At 32.7% G+C, this 11,081-nt stretch overlaps 1 long non-coding RNA gene across 1 annotated transcript in view; it reads left to right on the top strand.

Moving 5' to 3' along the window:
• The first annotated feature begins 9,642 nt into the window (after window positions 1-9,642).
• Window positions 9,643-11,081, top strand: part of LOC111242475 — a 4,851-nt gene continuing 3,412 nt past the window's right edge. The window contains exons 1-2 of the long non-coding RNA XR_002669554.1: window positions 9,643-10,118; window positions 10,514-10,552. This is a non-coding gene — a long non-coding RNA (uncharacterized LOC111242475). The remainder of the gene's footprint in view (window positions 10,119-10,513; window positions 10,553-11,081) is intronic.

Below are 11,081 nucleotides of genomic sequence, written 5' to 3'. Positions count from 1 at the left end.
GTTTGTCAATTGAATCACCTTTATTTTGCATGTTAATATTTTTGTTCTCAAATCCAATTTATTAATTTTTATTTTCAAGTCTTATTATTTTAATTAACGTGAACGAGAAAGCCATTCGAGTCTCTTGGGAAAATGATACTTGGTCTAACCATTTATATTACTTGTACGATTTGGTACACTTGCCAATTTGTCAACAATTTTGTACACTTTTTCTAACCATTCCAATTCGAACTACTATTTTTCTTCAAGTGCAAGTGACAAGATCCTGTAAACCACTCTACCAAGAAGAGTATAAAGATCAAGAGGTAAATCCCTCTCGGTCGAGAGGTAAATCCCTCTCAGCAACGAAAGTGGTAAATCCCTCTCGATTTATGCTGAAGACGGTGAAATAAATCCCTCTCGATTCATGTAGAAGACCGAGAGGTAAACCCCTCTCGATTCATGCTAAAGACCTAGAGGTAAATCCCTCTCGTCAGCCAGAAAGCTGATGTCGAAGACCGAGAGGTAAATCCCTTTCGGTCGAGAGGTAAATCCCTTTCTCAACTAGAAAGTTGATGTCAAAGACCGAGAGGAAAATCCCTCCCAATCGAACGATTTTCCCTCTCGTTAACCAGGAAGCTCTGGTGACAAGGACTAAGTCTCAGGTATTCGACCCCACGAGTGCTCAACTATTTGGCCTCACAGTTATTCAGCCAGTCGGCCTCATAGTACAGATGAAAAGATTCTACACATGAAACCATTCGGCCCAAATAAGATACAACGACTTAAAGCGCATCGAAAGCATGCTCCTCCATACAACGAGAACAACCTCCCTCAAACTCATAAATCCTATAGTTAACCTCGGCTAAAGCCGAACTGTTAACTCGGACTTGGGGGGCATATGTATGGTATGTGATAGAGACCGAACAATTGTTTAGGACCGTTCGATCTGTCCACTGTAGCAGCACTAGCAGTAGTGATCAACCAGGTCAAAGGGTTTATATTGATATTGGGCCATAATATGACCAGCATTTAAAGTATTATTGGGCTAATAGTCCAACAAAGGATAAAATAATCAAAGATATCTGATTAAAGATATTGATAAGCTGTTACCGAATCTAAAGGTAAGTTTGTTTATATTTTATGTGGCCTGTGTCAGTTTAAGGTCTGTAAGACAACTTATAAATATAAAGTTAGGGCCATCAGCCAGGTACGTTCCATTCACGTTCGACTCTCATTCAAGTTATATTCCCAAATACTCAAATAGTGATAACCATTCACTAAATATTCAATCAAGAGCCAAAGTTCTTCAATCACACGCCTAACTTGAACGTTAGAGTGCCTTTTGTAGGTACCTCCCCCTTCTGTCAAGAAGGTAACCGAGCGGTCAATGCTGAAGGCAACTGAATGGTTAGCACCAAAGGCAACCGAGCGACCCAGACTGAAGGAGAGTGAGCGGCCCAGAGGGAAAGAAAGGCGAGCGGTTTAGGTTATCCGAGCGTTCAGAGGCAAGGAAGATACATTAGAAAGGTTAGTTTCTCGGTCCTACAAATCCCTACCGAAACAGTATGTTTATAAAAAACGACTCAAGGTTTAAAAGATTTAAAACAAATTTAAGAATAATTTTTTCTTTGTCTAAAATAATTAATATTAAAAAAAGTTGAGATTTTTTTTCTTAGAGATTTAAAGTAATTAATACTTAAAAAATGATTTATTTTTTCCTTGAAATCCTGAAGCAATGACTTTGGCTAGACCTTGATTGATATGTGTTTATGTATTTGTATGAGTTTGTATTTATGTTGGTATTTCAGTTTGTGTGGTTATGTATGTTTATTAATTATTTGTGTTTCTCTAATTGTTTGTGTTTATGACTTTAATTAATTTCAAAGTTGTCAAATATGTCATGTTATTTCCAGAGAATAACTTTTAAAAGAAGTTGAAAATTTACATCTCTTGTCATTTCGTGATTATGTGCTTTTTCTTTACTAGTTTCATTTATTCGTTACATTTTTCTTCTATATCTATAGTTTGTGATTTATTTCTTTCACCTCATTAACATTTTGTTTTTCAATTTCTAAAATTTTGTTATTTTCTTTTTAATAGAGTGAATGTTGTTGTTCTTCAATGGTAGCACGTTTTTCTTAGCATTTTCATTTTCCATACACACTCTTATCTTATTTAGTTTTAATTAATATTTGGTAAGGGTTCTTTATTTTTACTAATGACATATCTTCTAGCCATGGCCCACGCACATTTAAGAAGAGTTATAATCATCTATGCAAGGTGAAGCAAAGCTCTTTCTCTTAGGTCACCATGGAGCACCTTTAGTAGATTAGGAATATTTAGGCCTTATATTAAAGGTCAAGTAGTGTAGGATTTTCTTTTAGGCCTTATATTAAGGACCAAGTATTATATGATTGTTGGTCACCCAATTTGCGTCTTAATAGAAGAACCTTATAATTCTAGTTTAAATACCATGTAATTGACATAACAAAATGGTAGCACAATAGTGAATCTTTTCTATTTTAGTGGACATTCTAGAACAACAATGAGTTGTCAACAGAGTACATAATATGCCTTTATCCTCCAAGGTTTTAGGTCACACCTATTCTTTTTGTACAGACTATATATATCATGTAACCATTGACAATCAATAGACCATAATTTATGCAAATTACCTTTTCTTCTATTTTCTGTTATGGTATCAGAGCCCTCTAAAGGTTCAAGCTTTTTTCTAGCTTACCTCTTTCATGGCCGATTAAGGCTCCTCTAGAAATGAGGAGGAAGACATTCCACTTCCTCCTCCCTTTGTTGATCCTAACCAAAATCCTTCAAGCCCCTTCTACATAAACCCAAGTGAGAGCCCTTCATCTGTTGTGGTTTCTCCACCTCTTTCTGCCAACAACTTCTAGTGATGGTTGATAACGGTTGAAAAATCGTTATTTTTATACTTAATTTTGATATCAAATGCACCCTTGTTGACTTAGAAACTTGCTTTGACTCGTGATTTTTATTTAGTTTTGTGAATAAAAGAGTTGAGGACATGTTTTATGATTTTATCATTAGATTTCCTTGATTTTGTAGGTTTTTGGAATGAATTGAAAGAATGGTTGAAGTACCAAGAGTTGCAGTGCAGAAAAGTCAAATATAATGCAAAAAAGTCAACCAGTCAACCAGAAAAGTCAATTAGTTGACCATAATGTTGACTAGAGCGCTGAGCGGCGGTTTTGGGCACTGAGCGGTTTTGGGGCAAACCGTTGAGCGTCGTTTTTTAGCGCTGAGCGGTTGGGACGCAGACTTGAACCTGTTTTTTGTTATTTTTATGATTTGTTTGGGCTTGGACTTGTTTTCTGTTATTTTTATGCCCTATTTAAAGGCCTAGACACTCTAGAGAATGTATCTTTTGATGGCTTAAGTACAGAAACACACTTTTCACCCCTTTGGGGTAGATTTGGAGATGGTGACAACTCTCATTTTCTCCTTTTTAGGGTTTCTATCTATTCCATTCCATTATTCACCTAGTTTCTCCATGACGATGGAGAACTAACCTTATTTGTTGCTGGGAAATATGTAACCTCTAAACTCTCTTATATTGAAATTCTTATTTTATTCCTGTGCTTGCATATGCTTATATTATCAATTGTTGGGTTCCTTACCTTTGCTTATTGTAAATGTTGTTTGTCTTTATTGATACGGAGACGTATAGTAATGTCATGAACTGGGGGAAATTCCTTGATTATGATAATACCGCGTAGAGATAGGGGTAGGACGATCAATTGTATTTTGCTTCCGTTTATCATTCATTGCTAGTTACTAGGGGAGGCTAGAGATAACAAGCCAGTAATTAGTAATAGGCTCTTTTCACCAAGAGATTGGGTTTAGGGTAGACTAAGAAAGTTTGCATGACAATTTGATAATAAAGCGAATTAAATAAGAAAAGTAGATATATGAGAGTTATTGGGTGAAATCTGAACCTTAGCAACAAATCCATCTCATATTATCAACATCATCCATCCACTTTTGTGCTTAACCTCAATTGATCAAATTGCATTCATGTTTATTTTTCCGTACTTTATATTCAAAAACCCCAAAATATTGTTCTTATAGTCTTGATTGGTTAAGCAAAAGCACAACATTTTAGTGCCTGCAGTCTCTTGGGAAAACGATACTTGGACTTACCATTTTATTATTACTTGATACGATCTGGTACACTTGCCAGAGTGTTAACAATGATCTCGTTCCTTCTGAATGGCCCTTATTTCTAAAAACAAGATGTGCTTTTTCAATGGCGTCATTCCCATCCCAGCAACCACCAATCCCTTATACCCTTCTTGGGAAAAATGTAACTGATAATGGTCTAAAAACCGTTTTTTTTATACTTAAATTTGATATCAAAACACACCCTTTATGGCTTAGAATGAGCTTAGAATCGTGCAAAACATTTTAGTTTGGTTTCTAGAGAGTCAAAAGAGGTTTTTACAGATATTATTCTTGGTTTTACATTGTTTTGGCAGGATTTGATGAGAATTGAAGGATGGAAGTGAAGAAGAGAGGACTTAGACTCAAGAAAGGATGAGAAAAGATATAAAAGAATAGTAAGGTCCACCGCTCAACGCCAATTCCAACGCTGAGCGTCAGCTTGGAGGAGGAAGCCATTGTTTCTCACCTGAGCGATGGCGCTGAGCGTCCTGCGATTATGAGACCCAGCGTTGAGCGCCAGGTTCTACCGCTGAGTGTCCTGCGATTATAGGGGGTACCGCTGTCAAATGAGCGTTGAGCGCCTAATAGATGGGCCTGGGCCAAAATTCTGTTAGTTTTCTGTGTTATAAATAAATCCAGTGCGAACCTTAGGGTAATCTTTTGGCAGAGGAAGACTTCAGAGCACCTTCTACACTCCTTGGAGGCGGTTTCTTGGATGCTTAGGCTCCAATTTATCAATTCTAGGGTTTGCTCTTTCATCTTTTTCATTAATTCCATCTAGTTTCACCATGTCAATGGTGAACTAATCCCTTTGTTGTTGGGGAACAATGTAGTCCTCTTGAAACTCTCTTGTACCAAATTTCTTATTATATTCATATGCTTTTATTATATATTGTTTGGGTTTTCTTTTCTGATGTTAATGCTTACATCGTTTAACTCATTCGGTGTCATGATATTTGATTTTGTCGATACGGGAACGTACGGGGAAATCTAGAACTGATAAAAATTCTCTTGATTATGAAATAATGCCTACGAATAGGAGTAGGACGGTCAATTGCTTTAAGCTTATGTACTTAATGCGTTGGTAATTACTAGGAAAACTAGGAATGGTAAACTAGTAATTGGTAATAGGCTTTTTTCGCCGAGCAATAAGGTTTTGAGTAATTTAGAAAGTTGCATGACAATTATAATAAAGTGAATTTAATAAGAATAGTAGATATAAGAGGGTGGATAAGGATGAAATTGTAAACCCCAACAACTTCATTCATTTATATTTTTTATTTGCCAACTGATTCAATTTGCATTTGCAAGTTTAGATTTAGTTTTGCATTAACACGACAAAATTATTCTTCTTTCAAGTCTTATGCGTGGAGATTGTTGACAACACAAACTCTATACCAAACTAGTTTTTGATGATGACAACACAGTGCTTAATAACAGTACACATGTTCCAGTATTACATGTTCTTGTTCTGAAGTGTTTGTTATATCTGCTAAACATGTTTTGTTGATTTACAATGTATGTTCCTATGATTGATTAAGTGTTATATTTGTGGAACATGCTTGTATTGAAATGTGAAATAAAATGTTTTTGATTACTGCACATTTTTGAAAGAAAAGATCACAAACACCTAATGAACTTATATTTGTTGTGACAAAGTTCTGTGATGTCATATTGAATAAGAACATGTAATACTGGAACATATGTACTGTTATTAAGCACTGTGTTGTCATCATCAAAAACCAGTTTGATATAGAGTTTTTGTTGTCAACAATCTCAATAGGATTTGAATAATAATCACTTCATGGGTCCGATCCCTGATTTTGCAGCGGATAAAGTGAGTTTTGAAAGCAATGATTTGTTTGTCGAAGCTTGGGGCTATGTGTGCATTTGAGGTGATGGCGCTATTGGATTTTCTTGGGGGGTTGGGTTACCCTCAAATTTTGGTTGATTCGTGGAGTGACAATAATTCGTGTGATGAACCATGGTTGAGGATAAAGTGCAATGGTGATGGAAAGGTGGAAATGATTATTTTGAATAACTTTAACCTTAGTGGTACTTTATCCAACAATTGAATCCAATGTTACCTCCATTGCATGGTCTTTAATAATTGAGTGGTGTATTCATTACCTCCATCACACGGATTATTGCCACTCCACGAATCAACCAAAATCTGAGGGTAACCCAACCCCCCAAGAAAACCCAACAACGCCATCAGCTCAAATGCACATATAGCCCTAGGCTTCGACAAGCAAAAATCATTGCTTTCAAAACTCACTTTATCCGCTGCAAAATCAGGGATTAGACCCATGAACTGGTTATTATTCAAATCCATCCGCTCCAACTTCATCGCATTCAAACCACGCGGAATCAACCCAACAAACTCATTCTCATTAAGATCGAAATCCCTCAACGAGACCAAATCCCCAATGTTCATCGGAATACTCCCACTAAACTTATTCCCGTGAAGCCACTAAACTTATGTCCAGTTAGCACCCCAAGTTTTAGCCCTAGAAGAAGTAAGTTTCGCTCACGCGAAAGAGTTTCAGTGGCTCAACTTTAGTTTCAGGACATTTTAGCTCAAGCGAAAATATTTTAGCTTAAGCGAAAATATCTAGTTCAAGCGAAAATTGTTTAGCCTAAGCGAAAATATCAGCAAAACTTGTGTTTTAGTTTTCTGCAAATTAGCTCAGGAGAGAAAGTTTAGCCTAAGCGAAAATAATGCAGTTAACACTGTTAGTTTGTATTTAACGGAGTTGATTTGATTGACACAAATTTTTTTTGTATGTTGACGAAATTGACATTTTTTCTAAAAAGAAGACGAATTTGACACACTTCAACCAAACTGAGGACAAAAAAAACAATTAAACCTTTTTATTATTATTGCTTTAGTACCTGGTGAAAAAAAAATAATTTTCTCTTTTAAGATTTTCCTTATAATTGTTTTCTTTCTCTAATTAACAGTCATATACACTTAAAAAATATAGAGACCTTTTACGGTTAATAAAAGTAAATGTATGTACATTAATTTAATTAAATATAATTAAATTTTAATAAAAATAAATTTATGTACATTGTTTTAATTAAATATACTTAAATTTATAAATTTAAGACTTGGTTAATGTTTTTTATGTGAAAATACTCTAATGATAGTAAAAAAATTCAATTAAATTTTTTAATAAAAACTGAATTAAAATATTTAAATTTGTGGAGACAAAATTTAAACAAATATTTTTATTGTGAGTATAAAATTTTTTTTTATTTAATCATAATTTTAATTTTACTTAATTTTGAATTCTTTTATTTTTTTTCTCAAATAAGATTTTGATTTAAGTCTTAATAGAAAAACGTGACTACCAAAAGAAAAGTAAAATTAAAAACACTATCAAGTATAGCTAGGGATGGCAACGGGTCGGGTTCGGGTCGGATAGTGTGATATCCGAACCCGATCCGCTGGATAAAACTGTACCCGAAACCCGACCCGCTACCAACCGGGTATCCGTCTAAAAAAAAATCCGCGGATATTTTAAAACCCGCAGATATCCGCGGATACCCGCAAATATTTAAAAAAATATATTTTTATAAATTATTAAAATAAAATTTAAAGAGAATTACAAAAATAATATATAAAATATAATATAAATTAAATTAAATATAAATTAAAATTTAATTTTTGTTTGGGTTGAATTGGTTCGATGGTCAGTCGTCCTTTACTTTGTTCTCTTTTGATCTTCAATCCTTTTTGAGAATGTCATCCATTCCGATGGGTTGTTGGGTTGTTGACGTGTAGAAGACACTCCGACACTCAAGATATAAAAAGGTCTAAATTTTATTAGGATAGAAGAGGAAGATTGTACTTAGATATCACTTATATATATTTATAGAGCCTATAATAGGCAAGCCCATTGATTAACCATTAGTGCATTATATTTATAGGCAATCAAATACAATAATAAATAATTAATATCGTATAATAAATAATTAATATCGTATATTTTGTAAAAAGAGTAAGAAAATTTGACTTATTAATTAGTGCGGTATATTTTTAGGCAATCAAACCCAATAATCAATAATCAATATCCTATATTTTGTAAAGAGTAAGGCAATCTAACCTATTAATACCTGTTAATTGTCAATAAATGACAATTAATTTTGATCGGTATATTTCATATAGTACAATTTTAATTAATTAAATTTAACCTTGTAAAATATAAATATAAATTAATGTTAATTTTAATTATATTTAACTTAATAAAATAAAAATTAAATTTTTATTTTTATTTTTTGCGGGTAACGAATATCTGCGGATACGGATAGTATAATACCCGCACCCGACCCATTTATAAGCGGGTATTAAAATATCCGCTATCCGCGGGTTTCGGATAGTAAATATCTGCGAGTATCAACTATCCATCGCAGATTTTATCCGCGAATATCTGCGGGTGGGGATTGTTTTGCCATCCCTAAATATAGCTTATCTACCACTTTGGGATACAGAGATAGTACTCTGAAACTATTGAAAAATATAAACGGTCGATAATCCTAAATTTTAAATTATAAAAATATAATTAAATATTTTTTTATTTCTTATATCAATATATTTTATGTATTATAGTGTAAATTGTAACATATAGCATAAATCGTATGAACACTATTAAAGAAATATTACAGAATCTATAAAACTAGAAAAGATCACTAAGAAAGTATATAAGAATATAAACGGTTGATATATAATCCTAAATTTTAAATTATAAAAATATAATTAAAATATTATTTTTTATTTCTTATATGAATATATTTTATGTATTATAGTCTAAATTGTAACATATAGCATAAATCGTATGAACGCTATTAAAGAAATATTACAGAATCTATAAAACTAGAAAAGATGACTAAGAAAGTATAAAATAATATTAGAAAAAAGAGAAAAGAAATCTAAATTATTTTTTAGAGAAACAATAAGAGTTTTAGATAATAAAATATGTTTATAAAATTTTATTTATATTATTAAATTATTTTAAATTTAAAAGAATTAATTTCATTGTTTAAAAATATTTATTCATTATAATGCTCTATTTTTTTTAGCTTTTTACATAAATATATTATTATTTTTTCTGATTTCATATTTGTTTTTGAATAGTAATATCTTTACACTTATATAACAAAATACATCCATTTAATAATATAAAGAATAACATTTTAACAATATTTTTTTAATTTTAATTTAAAATTATAATATATATTAGGATTATCTTTTTTTTTATTTCTTAAATTTTTAACATAAAATAAAATTTATCCTAATATAAATTTTAATATATTTTGGTATTTTTCGAAATGAATTTTTTATAGCTCAATTAAATTATCTATGATAAAGACTAATTTTAGTTTTGGATTACCCGACTTAAAAATATATTTAATTTTATAAATTATTATATTATTAATAGGAAAAATAAAAGTAAAATTCTTTAAAAGGTGTTAAACTATTTGAAACGGGTAGAATATTTGTGTGATAATTCGGTGTGTTTAGATAAACAACTTTAAAAAGGTCGATGGCACAGGAATGCAAGAGAGACAGAGACCATAAGTCACCCATCAAAATCCAAAAACCGCTGATCACAACACAGTTACACTACCAAACAGCAAAACAAATTTGGTGTGTGCAAAATCCAACCACAACAACGAAACCCCTCCAAAATCTAAAACTGTGAATGCAAACAAACAATCCAAGCGAGTGAAAAAATGCTACTCCATTCCGTGCTTTCTCTCTCTCCCTATCCATCTTTCGTTTCCAATTTCGCCCTCGTTGGAGCAACTTCGCTCCTCGTCGCGCCGTCCAGCGCACTGCTGCGGTTTCCGGCGGCGACGAGTTCACCGCGAAGTCCGGGTGATTTTAGTAGAGCTTTTCAAATGTTGAGTGCATAAGTTTATTTTAGTTTAAGGTAAAAGTTTATTTGGTAGTACCTTTTTATTTTCTTTTCTTGTAAGTGCTTTTCATTCAAATAAGGCCTTCGTGAAGATTCTTGAGATTTTTTTTACTTGTGATTTGTACTGGAAATAATATTTTATTTATTTATTTTTAAATGCCCGGGAATCGACATAAGTTCCCTGCATCTCCTACTCCATCCTCTTTGGTATGAACTATTTTCCCTATTCTAGGTTGGTACAGGAGGAATATAGACTAAAACGTGAATCTTGAAGATTACTAATGACACAATGGATGTATACTATATTGATGCATAATAATTTAGTTTAGCAGTGGTTTTTGTTAAATCAGCATGACCACAAGCGAAAATGTCTTATTTCTTAATTGCTATTTTATACTACTTTATTGCAGGCATATATTAAAATTGCCCAGGCTATATCATCTCGTGCTGTAAGTTTATTTTTTATCTGTCATATTAAGACTTATGCCCATGTTCTTTTTTTTCTCATCTTTGTGATCCTTCTTCTAAGGCTTTCCTGTTATTATATGTCAATTGCCACTTTTAAGATGACTATAGGTGAAGGAATTCAATGACAACTGTGATTTACTTGTTGGCGATAAAGCTGTACACTTCCATCCTTATTATGCTTTTTAAAACTGTTAAAACTGTATACAGCATAACCAGCAGTCAAGATTCCTATATTAAATTTTATAATTGATGAAGACTGCATGCAATGTAACATCAATAAGGAGGCTTTTTTTCTTTCATTGAGTATATTTTCAGTTCCTATAAGACACACATCAGGGGAATGTGAAAATAAAAAAGAATCAAGGGACACTTAGTGATAGGTTTCTAATCAAGAAACCTCAAGAAAGTCACTCTAACACACAAGAATCAACGCCCAACTCTCTGTATAACCTCCACTGGTATTATTTAGTGAAAAGAATACAATGAATAGGGTAGCCTGGGAGCCTAACC

The sequence above is a fragment of the Vigna radiata genome, chromosome 1 (assembly GCF_000741045.1).
Source record: "Vigna radiata var. radiata cultivar VC1973A chromosome 1, Vradiata_ver6, whole genome shotgun sequence".
Lineage (NCBI taxonomy): Eukaryota > Viridiplantae > Streptophyta > Magnoliopsida > Fabales > Fabaceae > Vigna > Vigna radiata.
This window is presented reverse-complemented; position numbering and strand designations above follow the sequence as displayed.